Raw genomic sequence first — 13,342 nt, 5'->3', positions numbered from 1 at the left:
ATCAGGGTCTTTTCCAATGAGTCAGCTCTTCGCATGAGGTGGCCAAAGTATTGGAGTTTCAGCTTCAACATCAGTCCTTCCAGTGAACACCCGGGACTGATCTCCTTCAGGATGGACTGATTGGATCTCTTTGCAGTCCAAGGGACTCTCAAGAGTCTTCTCCAATACCGCAGTTCAAAAGCATCAATTTTTCGGCACTCAGCTTTCTTCACAGTCCAACTCTCACATCCATACATGACCACTGGAAAAACCATAGCCTTGACTAGACAGACCTTTGTTGGCAAAGTCATGTCTCTGCTTTTTAATATGCTGTCTAGGTTGGTCATAACTTTCCTTCCAAGGAGTAAGTCTCTTTTGATACCATGACTGCAATCACCATCTGCAGTGATTTTGGAGCCCCCAAAAATAAAGTCTGACACTGTTTCCACTGTTTCCCCATCTAATTCCCATGAAGTGATGGGACCAGATGCCATGATTTTAGTTTTCTGAATGTTGAGCTTTAAGCCAACTTTTTCACTCTCCTCTTTCACTTTCATCAAGAGGTTTTTTAGTTCCTCTTCACTTTCTGCCATAAGGGTGATGTCATCTGCATATCTGAGTTTATTGATATTTCTTCCCGGCAGTCTTGATTCCAGCTTGTGCTTCTGCCAGCCCAGAGTTTTTCATGATGTACTCTGCATATAAGTTAAATAAGCAGGGTTGACAATATACAGCCTTGATGTACTCCTTTTCCTATTTGGAACCAGTCTGTTATTCCATGTCCAGTACTAACTGTTGCTTCCTGACTTGCATATAGGTTTCTCAAGAGGAAGGTCAGGTGGTCTGGTATTCCCATCTCTTTCAGAATTTTCCACAATTACTTTAGCTACTCATAAATAGTGACCTAAGTTTTAAAGCATTAGGCTTTAAAGGCTAAGGAAAGGCTTTTTAGCTAGGAAAGGAAAGGCTTTTTAGGCTAGCTTTAGGAAAGGCTGTTTAAGGCTAAAAGGAAAAAAATATTTTTATACTTTATTCCTTCTAGAAGATACTGATGGATTAAATAGGGAATAATTTTTGATTCTGTAACTCTGTCAGTCTTAAAGCAGAAAGATCATAAAACTCTGCGTTTGGAAATTATCTAGTGCATGTGGCTCAGAAAGGAAGGAATCTGCCTGCAAAGCAGGAGACCAAGGTTCGATCCCTGGGTCAGGAAGGTCTCCTGGAGAAGGGAATGGCAACCCACTCCAGTATTCTTGCCTGGAGAATTCCATGGACAGAGGAGCCTAGTGGGCTATTGTCCATTGAGTCACAAAGAGTTGGACATGACTGAGTGACTAACACTTCACTTCCAGTGTTATCATTAAGGATTAATTTTTTTTTAACCACTTTTGCCTTGAATAAAAGTCGATGCCTAATTTATGTTGAAAAACTACAAATCAGCTATGTTTTGATGCAGTAATTGGAAGTAATTATTTTACAACAATTTCTAATTAATTTTTTGTCAAGGCTGTTGCTGAGTTTAGATGTGCATGGAGCATGGGGAAGAGGAGGGCTGAGGTGGGTTGTTTAGAAAAAGAAGATCCAGAGTAAGCTGAATGCTCATCATGTTACCTTTTTACCTCTCCTCTCCTAACTCCTCCCATATACACTTTTTCATTTGATGGCTTTCCTGAATTCCACTGATGTCTGGGGTCCTGCTTTCCTTTGATTGCTTTGGGCCCCAACCTTGGCAAGTGAAAACATATCTGAGCTTTCTGAGTTTTCTCACCTCAAAATTCTCTGGTGGTGGTGGTTTAGTCACTAAGTCACGTACAACTTTTTGCCACCCCATGGCTGTAGCCCAACAGGTTCCTATCTATGGGATTTCCCAGGCAAGAATACTGGAGTGGGTTGCCACTTCCTTCTCCAAGGGAATCTTCCAGACCCAGGGATCGAACCATTGCAGATGGTTTCCTGCATTGCGGGAAGATGCTTTACTAACTGTTGCTTTACTAACTGAGCCACCAGGGAAGCCCCAAAATTGTCTACCTCCTTCCATATCCTATTCTATCAGGGTCTGACTTGGATCAGACCATCATGGATATCATGGGTTACTGATGAGAACTGAATCCCTGCTGGCTTGTTAGCTGGCAAGGTGACCAGGACTTGTGGGGAACATAAATAGTAGACGTAACAGGGCTCAGAAGAAACTGTTCACCTGAGCATTCATTTCATATCAGTGAACAATTATCAAACATCTATATGTTATAGGCACTGTGCTAGGTACAAAAGTGAATAATAGTAGGTGGTCTTCATTTTCCAAGCAGTGAACTATCCTGGGAGAATTAGTAGTAAATAAATCCTACTAATGGCACCTCAGTTCAACCAGATTTTTTCTTTTCTGTGTATCATATTGCTCTTCTAGACAAATGTTTAGGATTTGAAAAAATGAGAGAGTAATGGTCTTTTACAGAGGTTCTTAACCCTGCTTGGGTGCGCACCTGAAGCATCTGGAGGTTGGGTGGCTTTCAACAATAGTTCTCAAGCAGTAGTGTGCATCTGAATCGCTTGAAGGGCTTGTTCAGAGCTCAGTTCCTGGTCCCAGAGTTTAAGAATCAGGTTCTCTGGAGATGCTGGCTCTCCCAGTTACACTCTGAGAGCAACAGTTTCAAAATATATAAATTTCCAGGTTCCATCCGCAGACTGATTCAACTGGTGTGGGTATGGGAACCTGGCATTGATCATTTAACAGCCCCCTACCTGCCCCGGGGCTGCCCTGGTGGCTCAGCTGTAAAGAATCCACCTGCAATCCAGGAAACCCAAGAGAAAGAGTTCCATCCCTGGATTGGGAAGATCCCCTGAGGAAGGAAATGGCAACCCACTCCAGTATTCTTGCCTGGGAAATCCCGTGGACAGAGGAGTCTGTTGGGCTACAGTCCACGGGGTCGCAAGAGTCAGACACGATTTAGAAGCCTAAATCACCACCACCACCCATCCCCCATTGCAATGTGTATCCAAGGCTGAGAACCACTGTTCCACTGGAAAGACTACCTATTGGGTAGGCTGGTTTCCTGTTACTACAAGTGTGGGACCCAGTGAGTCTATATATTCCTCTGGGTCAATTATAATATAATTCTTTGGTGTTTAAAGAAATTAGTGAGTGAGTTAATAAATAATTGGCTGAAAAAAACCCACCCCCGCGATTTTGAGTCAAACTAATTTGGCTGCCTTTTTTGAAAGGCCTTTCCAGCTGTTCCCTGGGTATTTTGCAGTGCCACGGTAGAAAAGTTCTGTGTAAAGCTCCCAGAGATTTTCGGAGGAAACACCTTAAGGAAAGGGGTCCATTTGAACCCCATCCGTCCCTTCCTTGAGCCCCCTTGGCCTCGTCTAGCTCTTGCAATTCCAGCAAGTGAGCTGGGCATGCTCAGTGGGCAAGGTCGGGTTTGGGGGTGCAACCGGGAGGCCTGCTGCTCTGCTGCCCGGGCTCTCCCCTCCCCCCACCTGTACGACGCTGGGCCAGAGGAGCGGGTGCTCAGCATCCCACCCACTGATGCTTGGACTTGGTCTTCCCTGCAGGTCTCCTCGCTGACAGTCAGGCAGGGGTCAGGAGGCCGGGCGCGCCTCCAGAGCGCCCGGGTCGGGGTTTGGGGTGGGGGTGGAGGAGCCGGGGCAAGGCTTTGGGCTCTGTCGGCCGGTCCCAGGGGTCCTACAGCCTCCCAGACGCGTCTCTAGGCCCAAGGAAGCCTGCCGGCCGAGTAGGGGAAGCCAGTTTCAGGCCGGAAACAAGAAATCAGGTATGCCAGCCCCGCGTGCGTGCAGGCGGACGAGTGTCTCTTGTCTCCCGGGCAGGTGGGGAGAGCGGCCCGCCAGGGGGAGGGCAGAGGAAATCGGACACCTCCACCGTCTTCCTCGGGCCTAGCCCAGCCGAGGTTGGGCGGAGGGTCTGGAGTGTGGCCAGGCGAGGACGCAGGGTAGAACCCGCAGCTCGGGGCCTGGGCCAGGGATCCGCCGCGCCGCGGCCCTATCCGGCTGGCCCTGCGTCCCCCGAGTCCCGGTCTAGTCACGTTCCCTGGGAGGCGGAGACCTCGATCGTTCTCTGCCTGCTGGTTCGCAACGCTTCCCCACCCCCCTCCCCCCATCTCTTTCACGGCAGGGTCCCCCGCCTCCACTTCCGTATTTCCCTGCTGGGCCAGAGGAGCCTGGGCTTGAGGTCTACGGCTGGATGTGGCGGCCCTCGGGGCGGGGAGCGGGAGGAGGAGCAAGTTGCTCGGGAGGCGGGGTGTGGCGGCGCTGGGCGCGTCGGGTTACACTCGCCCTGCCTGCCCGGGGGGTGACATCCCGGCGCGCCTCGCCGCGAGTACCGGGGCCGAGACTCTGATTCGGGGGAGGCAGAGACTCCGCCCCGGCCGGAGGAACCAGTGCTCCTGCCCTCTCTTTCCTCGTGCGAGAGGATCAATCTCAGGTGTGTGCTTCCTGGGAGACCCCCCCCCCCCCCATCCCCACCCCGCCCCCTGGTTATAGCGGGGAGTGGTCCCTCTCTGACCCGATGGAGTCGGTGTGCGGTGGGTGGCGGAATCTGGGGAAAGGTTTAAAATTTTTCCCCACCGACAGAACGTGGGCTCGTTCCTATGGGGTTTAGCTATATACATTTTGGAGGGTGGTTAAGTGGTAGGACTTTTGGGTGAGGGTTGATATCTTATTGAAAGTTTGCTGCAAACTTTTGGTTTGTGGATGCCGCTCGGCTGATAAGATCTGTTGCTCCTCTCTGAAGCAAGAGAGGTAGAGATTCTAGAAGGGAAGTGAGGCTTCTTTGAGATCTTAGCTGCTGGAGTGTGACAGTTCTCGGAGGAAATAGAAGGTGTACACTGATGAACTTGAAACAGCCCCCACTCCCCACGTAGTAACTTACGAGTAAAAATAGATTTGCAGGGTGCTTTGGCAGGAAGATACAGCCCTGTGAATGAAGTGCTGATCTGAGTTAGCTCTTGGTCTCCAGACTGACTTCCACCTTCTGAGAAGGAGCCTCTACTCCAGGAACTGCCCTCAGGAGTTCCGCAGTAATTTACAAATGCAAATTCTCACTATTTAGTGACAGGGGTCAACCCACATTATACAACACTATAAATATCATGGGAGGGGGTAGGGGCAGCTATAGAAATAGTAATTTGGTCGACTTTTATCCTTGTATGAATAGGTGGGGGATGGGAGAGTTCCACTGAGTCCTCATTGCTAAAAACAAAACTTAAAATTTTGCATATGTTCCCAAGTTTAATAGAAGTGAAGTTCGTTTTGAAGGGTGGAGGGTAAGGGAACCCACCACATTGGGGCCGGCCACTTCCTGATAACTGCTGACCACTCCATAGTGAGTGAGTGCCACAGTTCTTGTTGGCCATGGACTGGGACTGAGTGCTAGATGCCATTGCTCAAGGGGTATCATGTGCAGTGAGAGGGAGTCTTACCATGGGGATGTTGAAACCCTCCTGTATTTCTCATAGGGGGATTATGTAAAATTACAACACTCCCTTGATATTTCCAAATCAACTCTTCAAATAACACATCCGTACCTTAGTAATAACAGATAAAGAGGGAATTTGGGGTTTGAGAACCAGCACTGTTGGAGCTGCCCATTCTTATATCTCACACAGTCACTTTATTTTCAAAGGACATTGTGAGCAGTTTAAGTATTCTGCTTCCTTCTCTCTCCTGATTTATTAAAAGATGAAGTGGTTTAGCTCAGTAATTGACAAAAGGGCCACAGTATTGCCAGTGGTCAGTGTCCGCCCCCGCTTTGTTTTTGTAACTATTTAATCCCACAGATATTTAGAATATTTGACTATTATTGTACATAAGTCATATTGATAAACAATTATAATTCTCAGATTATCCTGTTTGGGTATAAGTTTTCCGCTTTCATCACTAGAATATAAGTTCTATGAGAGGGCTTGGTCTGTCTCACACACTTTTGTATTTCTAATACCTAGAGTGATGACTAGCTTATGATAAAGGCTCAATAAATGTTTTCTCATTGAGTGACTGAACTGTGGGACAAACTCTAGCTGGATATAGTAGGGGAAAAAACCCCAGAAATTTTGGCCTTAGGTAAACTATTCAACTTCACTGAGCCTCAGTTGTCTCACTGACAAAATGTAGGTAATATGTGATATCACAGGTAAAATCACTACTGATGTTACTGTTAGTAGACTTCAAAATACTGCTTTCTTCTTTCTTACATATTTTACTTTTTTATATTCAAAAGAGGATCACTTGGGTAAAAAATACAGTTAGTTGGATAATTTAGCTCTTCCATGTTATGAATGAATTATCTAGGCTTTTCCCGCATAAATTTGGTGTGTCTGACGGAGGTAGGGGGAAGGGGAGGTTAATGGCAGCTATGGTTATGACAGAAGGGAAACAATTTCCAGATTATTATCTAATTTCTCCTCTTTATATTTTTAATGTGATAAAATTTCAGCTCAGGTTTTCCAAAACTTTATCCTCTCTTCTTGTCAACAGCCGGACTCACTAGGTTGTCCTAAGTGCGGAAATAACATTTTAGTAAGAGCATTAGATTTGAGTAAACTCCGGGAGTTGGTGATGGACAGGGAGGCCTGGCGTGCTACGATTCATGGGGTCGCAAAGAGTCGGACACGACTGAGCGACTGAACTGAACTGAATTGAAGAGCATTAGAAATTGAATATCTGTAAAGCTTGACTTAAATGAAATTTTCTGTAGCTTTGTGTAGCATTACAAGTCCTAGGTGAAGAAAAAGTATGGTCATCCTGATTTGGAGAAGGTGAGAATTCATTCAACAAGGTAAAACATACAAATGCCAAACAGTTAGAGACCAACATACCATCTTGCCTTGTCGGTACCCCATGGTAGAATGTTGGCTATAACTGTTGTGGTTACGGAAGGGAGAAGTTAACATGGGCTCAAGTAGTTGGAGACCGTTTTGTGGTGAAGAGAAAGTCACTTCAGCAACAAAGAGGCTTAGAGTTTCTTGAAGATTTTAGCAGATCATCTTTGTTTTAAGAATGTTTGCTATTTTGTACTTCAGTTTCAAAAATAAACTTTCTATGGAAAAGCATATGGAAACCTACATTCTGTATGTGAACTAAATAATACTTTTCACTGTGTCTCTGAAGTTTTAAAGCCCAGGATTCAAGTTAAAAATTAGAAGTCTTCATTTTTGCTACTTCTAACATCCTTGCTCTAAAAAAAAAAAGTGTCAAATGGCCTTTCTGTTACTCTGTCCAGTTGTGTACAATAGGATATCATTTTCATCTGAAGTTTTGGGGAAAATTATTAGTCATTAAGTTTGGGACCCCCACACCGGCTGATTTTAGATTGTTATTTTGGGAGATAAGGAGGGATGGAATGGAACTAAGATGGTATAATGAAAGTGGTTTTAGATACTCTTCGAAATACTCAGGAAGTTCCATCAGGACTCATCACCTGGAGTCAAGAAGGAAACTTAGAAGTTGTTTTATAGAGAAAGCAGAATGTAATAAAGGGCATGTTGTCTATTTCCTTGTTTTATAGTTGTTGACATGATGGGAGAAAGAAATGTAGGAGGGAGAGATGATTAGATGCAACTCCAAATGAGAGAGACAAAGCCCAGCATGGCTACAAGCCAGAAAATCCCTAATAACTTCAGACCTCTTCCTGTATTACCTGACCAGAGATTGATCTCAGGAGCATTTTAGGAAAAGGAAGAATGAGGAGCAGATGGTTTGAATACCTAAAGATGATTGTGGTCATAGTTTGTCCAAAACTCTAATTTTGTGTCCTGACATGAATGTGTTTCTTTTTTCTTGTTTTCCAAGATTTTCCTCTTTTGCTGGCAGTTTTTACTAGTTCTTTGGGTTAAATGTTTCTTCCTACATCATTTCTGTATTCTTGTTTTCCATTTTTCAGCTGAAAATTGTGTGTTGATTCTTTCAAAATAAGATTTCTGATTCATGAAGCAGACAAAACATGGTTTCTGATTTTAATTAGATCAGGCTCTGGTTTTATTAGTTTGCTAAAATTACTGGGAAAAATTAATTAAATTGTTGCTCTCCTAAGTAAAAATTTATTATGACAAAATGTGTTAACAAAGCTTAATTACTTGGGGCTATCTTTTATTTTTTTGTGGCAAAATAAAGTGATTACTAATGTACTTTATTCTGTAACAGTCAGATACTATTAATGGATGAGCAACAACAGTTTCATTTAGATGTTTCTAGCCTCATATTCTTTAAATAGTGATATGTCTTCTGTGGAATTCCATATATGATTATCCACCTATATGCTTCAAACCCCACAAATTATAACAGATCTGTTTCTGAAAATGAGATTTCTGGAAGCTACTACTGTCAAATGACATGGCCTATGAGTATGACTGTGGGTGACACATGCTTAGAAAGCAGTATCACTTTGCCTTATGTGCACCAGTGATGGCTAAGTCTGGTTGGTTATTCACAATAGGAGCAGAAGTTGATGTTCAAGGCAAACATTTTAGGAAATTTTTCATTAAGATTTTATGAGTTTCAATAAAACACAATAAACTTCTAAATGTATTTGAAAAGTGATTAAAAAAAATGCAGCTCAGAGTACTAGGTCCTCAAAAGTTGTTTTCCTTTTGTTTCTACTGAAGAAAGAAAGGAAGTTTTGTGTCACTCTGGTAATAACCAAACTGCTTTGATCGTATCACTGCTTGCTCCACCCTTCCTTGGGTCACTTTGCTCTGTTACATTCAATTCTAAATATTTGTCTTCAAATTCATGGGTCTTTCCAATCTTGCCCCATTATTAAAGTTCTTCCCCTCTCTTCTCTGTGAAACAATGCGGATTTCCCTAGATGTGTTTTAATCCTGGTGCTGCCCCTAATGCTAACACTCTTCCTTCCACTTCACCTGTTTGAAATCCTAGCAGTTCTTGAATGTTCTGACCAAAGGCTACCAGTTTGTGACGCTTCCCCTCACTGCCCCACTCAGAAGTGCTTTGTACATGTCCTAAACCCTTCAACTACTCTTTTAATGCCACTCTTAACTGTCTCCTTTACTCTTGTGTATGGTGATTATTTGAAAACATGCATCACTTGCTTTCATGCAGAAGGTCTTGCAGAGCAAGGGCTGGATCCTACACAATTTTATAGCCCTCATGTGCCCAACCCAAGTCCCTGCATGTATTTGGAAAGGGGACACCTTTACTGGAGGCCACCTAGTAAATAGTTGTTGAATTAGTGATTGACTCATAATTCACTCATCCCGTAATTACCAAGAGTAAGTGATAGAAATGAGTGGGGTGTGATTGGACAGCAAGTGACACGCAGGCAGATACATTTCAGATAATGAGTTTAATGGAAACTTTAGCTTTTTCTCAGGCATCCTCTTTACACATTTTGGCAGTTTTTGTATCTAAAGGATTTTAGTTTTAGAAGCAGGAAAGGGAAATTGCTGAATTTGAACCAAAGTTATCAAAGCAATCTGTGAAGAACATCGGTGGAGGAATCTGCAAATGGGAAGGTCATATACTAACCAGTGAAGAGTCACCTTTGTCAGAACCCTTAGGGCTCCTTTCTCTTCACTAACTTCTCCCTTCTTCTCCACCTGCCCAACTAATCCAGTCTCTTTTAAGAAAGAGTCCAGAAATTTAATTTATAACAAGAAGATTAATAAAATTGTTTCTAGTTGCTAAGTCATGTCCGACTTGGTGACCTCAGGGACTATAGCCTACCAGGCTCCTCTTCATGGGAATTCTCCAGGGAAGAATTCTGGAGTGGGTTGCCATTCCCTTTTCCAGGGGATCTCCCAGACTCAGGGATCGAACCTGCATCTTCTATATTGGCAGGCGTGTTCTTTACCACTGAACCACCAGGGAAGCCGATTGGTAAAAATTAGCTTGTCACTGTTTCCAAAGTCTCTGGTTTCTAAGGGGACAAAACTTTGAAACCATTTATGTAGGATAGGTAGAAGGAGCTTTTGGGTGGCGGTGTTTAGTTCTGTGTATCCCTGAAGTCACATTATAGCCACCAACCTGTGGCTTTGGTCATTCTCTGAACCTGTCAGTATCTTCTTCTGTAAAATAAGGTGACAGAACTGCATGAATTTAAAACCATAAAAGAGAGAGGTATTTTTATTGCTCTTGTCATGTCTTCCAAGGGGAAGCTCTTGTCATGTCTTCCAAGGGGAGAACACATGGGCTCTGTTTCTCCACTGGACCTGGTTTAACTGTTCCTCTTACTTCACGGAGTTTGGGATGTCCTTTCAGCCTCTCCAGATGTAGCATTCACAGTGGGAGGATACTACATTCCCTATATCTTCCTCCTGGTTTGTGCATATAGGATCTGTTAAAATAGATATCTTTTCACTTCTCTGTTTCATTATCTTAAGTCTTTCCCCTATCCAAGGAACTGTGATATTTATCTAAAAAAATATAGATTCACAGAATTTTAACATAGGAAGGGGGTTAAAGATCTAACCCAACACTGTCTTTTTATTACTAATAATAAATAGTAATGGTAAGTATTATTTGGAGCAATCACCCTTTTCTAGGCCTCGTGCTAAGTACTTGGCACATTATTTCATACATCAGCAGTGAACTCTGTTACATCAATGAGGAAACTGAGTTCCAAAGAACATAAGTGACTCACTCAAAGCCACAGCAATGTTCTGGTCGGACAGAAACTCCCTTGAAAACTGTGTAAAGAAAATAATAGACTCAAGAGATAGTTCCGCTTACATTTCTGTAATGTATTTCCTGCTTTATTGCTACCTTGGATTCCCCTTCTCAACTCACTGAACTTTGCCTTTTGTACTTCCTAATAGTTGATGCTGTGGTTCAACAGTTTCCACCAGCGATGCTGAACTTGTTCAGACATTGAATGCATAGCACAGTATATCAGCCTGAGACAGTATTCCTTTTGATTTGTCTTCTAGGAACCGTGATGTTGTTTTTCAGTCGCTAAGTTGTGCCTGACTCTTTGCGACCCCATGGACCGCAGCACGCCAGGCTTCCCCATCCTTCACTATCTCCTGGAGTTTGCTCAAACTCGTGTCCATTGAATTCGTGATGCCATCCAACCATCGCATACTCTGTTGTCCCCTTCTCCTCCTGTACTCAGTCCTTCCTGGCATCAGGGACACTATTCAAATCCTTTTTAGTTTTAATGGCTGTGGAAACAAGCTGCAACGTGATATCAGTCTGCTTTTTCTGCTTCTACACCTGGGTTTGTAAAATGCTCTTAGGAAAATGAACATAGTCGTGCAAACTGGAGGCACCCACAAATTTATGTTCTCCAGTTTTAGCCACAGGGCAGTTCTTTTATCTTTACCTGTTTCTAGACAGCACCTTTTTTGGTTTTTCCCCATAATTTCCCCAAACTTCCCATGTTTTCTATTTTCTTTAAGCCTCTTACCCCACTGTGCGTTTCCTTACCAGAAGATGATCGTTAGTGATTAGAACAGACTAAACTGCTCTGACAGATCTGAAAATAGATAAAAGCACAGACACAGCAGACGTTTATTTCTCAATCATGTCATAGTCTTGGTTGGTGGATGACTTTCCTCTAATTGGTGACTCAGGCACCCTGGACCCTTTCATTTTGTGGTTCTGCTGTTCCTTATGGCTGTGTTTTCAACTGTCTTTAACTTCTCTAAAAGAGAAGAAGCCTATTCACTCTCTAAATACTTAGTCTTAAAATGAAGGTAACAGTTCCACTCACGTAACATCAGCCAGAAATGAGGTGCTCAGTCACACTTATGAATGAACGGAGACTGGCAAGTGTTGTCTGGCTGGGAGAGGAAGACACTTTTTGGTAACGAGTTAGCTGTCTCCATTACAGTGTCCTTGCCTCCTGTTATACTGAGAACACAGAGATATCACATCCACTCTTAAAATTTTGTGGTCTTTTCCACATCTTCCCTGTATCTGAATCCATTAATTCTATCATTAACACAACTTAGAGTTTTCCAGAGTTTATGCTTTCCCCAATGTTCTGGATCCCCCATTTCTTCAGCTAGCTTACTCTGTGAAATTTCTCCATGTTCGCTTGCCTTTTATTTTATTTTGTATTGTTATTATTATTGTTATTTTTTCTAATTTTGGCCATGCCAAGGAGCATGAGGGATCTTAGTTCCCCGACCAGGGATTGAACCCATGCCCTCTGCACTGGCAATGCAGTGTCTTGACCACTGGACCTCCAGGGAAGCCCCTTACCTGCATGTTAAATATGTACAGGAATGTTCAGGATTCTCCCATCACAGTAATAAAAAGACCAAAACCCCAAATTATTCATTCCTCCGATCTGCCCTCCTCTCTTGATTGTGTTCATTCTCTCCTCTTTCAAGCTACGCTTCCTGAAAGTGTTTGATGTTGTTTTTCTATCTCCTTATCTTTCATTCACCCCACAACTGTTGAAAATTTGCCTCTACCTTAGAGGAATCTGTTCTTTTTACGATTACTGATGTCTTCCTGACTGGCAAATACATGGGATCTTATTGCTTGAAACATTTGTGATTCTGCTGATTTCCTCCTTTGTGAAACTGAACTTTCACTAGGCTACCATGACACTTGGTTCTCTGTTTGGATTAGTCCTTATGGGTCTCTTTGCAGGTCCTTCTGCTTGATATGTTGTAGTTCCCAGGGTCTGTTCTTAGTTCACTGTCTTCTTATGGTAGATTTTCTCTGTACTATCAAGTACATCTGTTTATTTGATTTTGATGATTCAAGTCAGCATCCCCAATCAGACCTCTTCCCTGGGTTCAGACTCAATAGATATTTCACTTGGATGTCCCACAGTCCAGACAAGACTGATAATTCCTCTTCACCACTCCTCTCTCACGCTGTTTATCCTCTCATTGAAGAGCACCACTATCCTTTCTCCCACCTATATCATCCACTCATTTGTCATCAGTCACCTAGTATGTGCCAGGAATTTTTCTACAAATTAAAAGTATTCTGGTATACAAAACAGATACAGTCTCTTCTCTGGTAGAGTTTGCATCTCTAGAGTTCTTGTGGCTGGACTAATAATAAAATTGACATAAGATATTAACAGGAGATAAATTTTAATTTGTGCATACAGAGGTCTCATTGAAACGGTACCTAAGAAGTGTCCAAAGCAGGCAGCTTTTATACTTTTTAGACAAAGAAACAATAAATTTGTGAGAAATCAACAGGGCAAAGAAATTTAGGTTTTGGTGCTCAATTAGTAAGGAACCTAAAGAGTTTGGGCCTGAGGTAGTACTAAAGAAGTAACAAGGTTTATTCACATAGGAATCTCTGTCCAAATTCCTATCTCTGTTCAAAAGGGTGTCCTACCTCTAGATGTAAAGACTGTACCTTTCCTGAAAGCAAGAAATAAATCCCTCATGAGATTTATTTATTTATTTTTTAGGGA

The 13,342-nt window shown here is 42.9% G+C and overlaps 1 protein-coding gene across 3 annotated transcripts in view; it reads left to right on the top strand.

Moving 5' to 3' along the window:
• Positions 1-4,262: 4,262 nt before the first annotated feature.
• Positions 4,263-13,342, top strand: part of GPD2 (glycerol-3-phosphate dehydrogenase 2) — a 144,262-nt gene continuing 135,182 nt past the window's right edge. For 2 of the 3 annotated variants that reach the window (XM_061135799.1, XM_061135796.1), the window contains exon 1: positions 4,263-4,420. The gene's annotated coding sequence lies outside the window, so the exon portion shown is untranslated. The remainder of the gene's footprint in view (positions 4,421-13,342) is intronic. The other variant, XM_061135797.1, reaches the window with a different exon arrangement.

The sequence above is a fragment of the Dama dama genome, chromosome 33, assembly GCF_033118175.1.
Source record: "Dama dama isolate Ldn47 chromosome 33, ASM3311817v1, whole genome shotgun sequence".
Lineage (NCBI taxonomy): Eukaryota > Metazoa > Chordata > Mammalia > Artiodactyla > Cervidae > Dama > Dama dama.
This window is presented reverse-complemented; position numbering and strand designations above follow the sequence as displayed.